We start from the raw sequence: 2,861 nt of genomic DNA on the forward strand, positions 1-2,861 counted from the left end.
CAGGATATTTATAATAACGACTATTTGAACATAAATAATTTTATGCTCTAATTTGGTCAATGATCACACTGTTTACTAAAGACAGGACCCTAATCCCTTTTAGCCTGCAGGATTTCTGCTAAGAAATCTGCTATTAAGCTGATGGATTTTTCTTGGTAGGTTACCTGACACTTTGCCTCACAGCTCTTGTTTCCTTCATCTTGACTTTAGGGAACCTGATGACTACGTGCCTAGGCGATAATCTTTTTGTGATGAAATTCCCAGGTGTTCTTTGAGCTTTTTGTGTTTGAATGTCTAGACCTATAGCAAGGCCAGGGAAGTTTTCTGGATTATTCCCTCAAATATGCTTTCCATACTTTTAGATTTCTCTTTTTCCTTAGGAACACCAATTATTCTTAGGTTTGGTTGCTTAACATAATCCCAAACTTCTTGGAGGCTTTGTTTATTTTTTTTAGTTCTTATTTCTTTGTCTTTGTTGCATTGGGTTTATTTGAAAGTCTTGTCTTCGAGCTCTGAGTTTCTTTCTTGTACTTGTTTGATTCTGTTGCTGAGATTTTCCAGTGCATTTTGTAATTCTCTAAGTGTGTGTTTCACTTCCATAAGTTGTGATTGTTTTTTATTTATGCTATACATTTCACTGAGGATTTTTTCATTCATATCATGTTTCTTCCTTTTAAATTTATTTAAGTTGGATTTCATCTTTCTCTGGTGCCTCCTTGACTGCTTTAATAGTTGATCTTCTGAATTGTTTTTCTGGCAATTCAGGGATTTAGTTTTGGTTTTAATCCACTGCTGGTGAGTTAGTGTGACCTTTTAGGGGTGATAAGGACCCTTGTTTTGTCATATCACCAGAATTGTTTTTCTGGTTTCTTCTAATTTGGATAGACTATGTTAGGGAAGATCTGAGACTCAAGGGCTGCACTTTAGATTGTTTTGTTCCACAGGATGCTCCCTTGATGTAGTGCTCTTTCCTTTCCCCTAGTGATGGAGCTTCCTGAGAGGTGAACTACAGTGCCTGCTGTTTCTCTTCTGAATCTAGACACCCAGCAGAGCTTTTGGACTCCTGGCTGGTATTGGGGAGTGTCTTCTAAGAGTCCTGTGTTGTGATTTGTCTTCAGGTCTCTTCTGAGCCATGGATATCAGCACCTGCTCTGGTGGAGGCAGCCGGGGAGTGAAGTGGACCCTGTGAAGATCCTTGGATGTATTTTTGTTAAGTGCGCTGGTTTTGTGTTGGTTGACCTCCAGCCAGGAGGTGGCGATTTCAAGAGCACATCAGTTGCAGTAGTATAGGGAGGGTCAGGCAGTGGGCAGGGCCATAGAGCTCCCAAGAGATTATGTTCTTTATTTTCAGCTACCAGGGCAGGTAGAGAAAATCATCAGGTAGGGGCAGGGTTAGGCTTATCTGAGCTCAGACTCTCCTTGAGGAGGGCTTGTTAAGGCTGCTGTGGGAGAAAAGGGTGTGGTTCCCACGCCAATGGAGCTATGTTCCCAGGGGAATTAGGGCTGCCTCTGCTGTGTCACACAGGTAACCAGGGAAAGGAGATAAAGCTGGCAGTCATAGGCCTTATCCAGCTCCCATTCAGCCCATAGTCCAAAAGGTCAGTCTCACTTCCACTGTGACCCCCCACAAAAGCACCAAGTTCATTTCCAGGCAGCCGGTGAGCAGCACTGAGAACTTGTTCCCAGCTACACACCTCCCAGCTGAGAAAACAAGCCGACTCACAGTTCCTCAGTTGTCCCACAGAGCCTGCAGTGGCAATCCACCACCTTCAAAGGGTTTGTGTGCTCTCAGTTTTCCGGTATGTTCCTGCAGTTGCTGTTGGTGCAAAATTTCACAATGTGGTTGTCTACACACTGCTCTGTTCATCTGAGTCAGCGCTGAAAGTTAGTCCTGCCTCCTCTCTGCCATTTTCCTGCATTGCCGCATATTAACGTTTATGGAAGCAGTCTTCCTATAGTCCTTTGTAGCCAATTCAGGTAAAACACAGTTGTTATCTATCTGAAAGAAAATTGTTTTCTTATAATTTACTGTTATGCATAACTAAGTTTATTTCTCTTAAATAAACTACATTGGAATTAAATTCATGATTCTATAATGAGATTAATATAAGATTAAATGTATTTCTTAATGAATTAAGAAAATTATCTAGATTTTCTCTCTTTTTTTGGTGGTAAGAGCACCCGAAATCTATTATCTTAGCACATTTTCAGTATACAGTATATGTTAGCTATATTTACTTATCATGCTGTACAATAGATACCTAGACTTATTCATACTACATAACTACAATTAACAGAAGTGATGATTATACAACCTATTTAGGGAAGAACATTTAGTCAATCTATTTAATGCTTTTATATATGTATATATACACACACACACAGACAGACACATATATACATGGACTATATATATATATTCACACACATATATATGTGTTTTAGATTTATATATAAACTCATAAGTGTATGTGTGTGTATATATACATCTAAGACTGGAGTTATAGGAATAGAGCATGTTTAAGATTAATGGAAATAATGCACAAATAATATGAGTTAACATATGCTCCATACCCAGTTTCCCTTATGCTTAACAACTTACCAGAGTGTGATACATTTATCAGAACAAATCAGTCATTATTGATACACTGTTATCATTAACTTAAATCTACACTTTGAGATTGACTTAGTTTTTATGTAATTCATTTTACCTGTTCCTGGATCTCAGCTAGGTTACTGTGTGACATTTAGTCATCATGTGTGGTTAAGCTTCCCTAGGCTGTGACAATTTCTCAGACATTCATTACTTTTGATGATCTTGACAATTTTGAGGAATACTGGTCAGGTACTTTGTCAAATTC

The sequence above is a fragment of the Mandrillus leucophaeus genome, unplaced genomic scaffold, assembly GCF_000951045.1.
Source record: "Mandrillus leucophaeus isolate KB7577 unplaced genomic scaffold, Mleu.le_1.0 Scaffold312, whole genome shotgun sequence".
NCBI lineage: Eukaryota > Metazoa > Chordata > Mammalia > Primates > Cercopithecidae > Mandrillus > Mandrillus leucophaeus.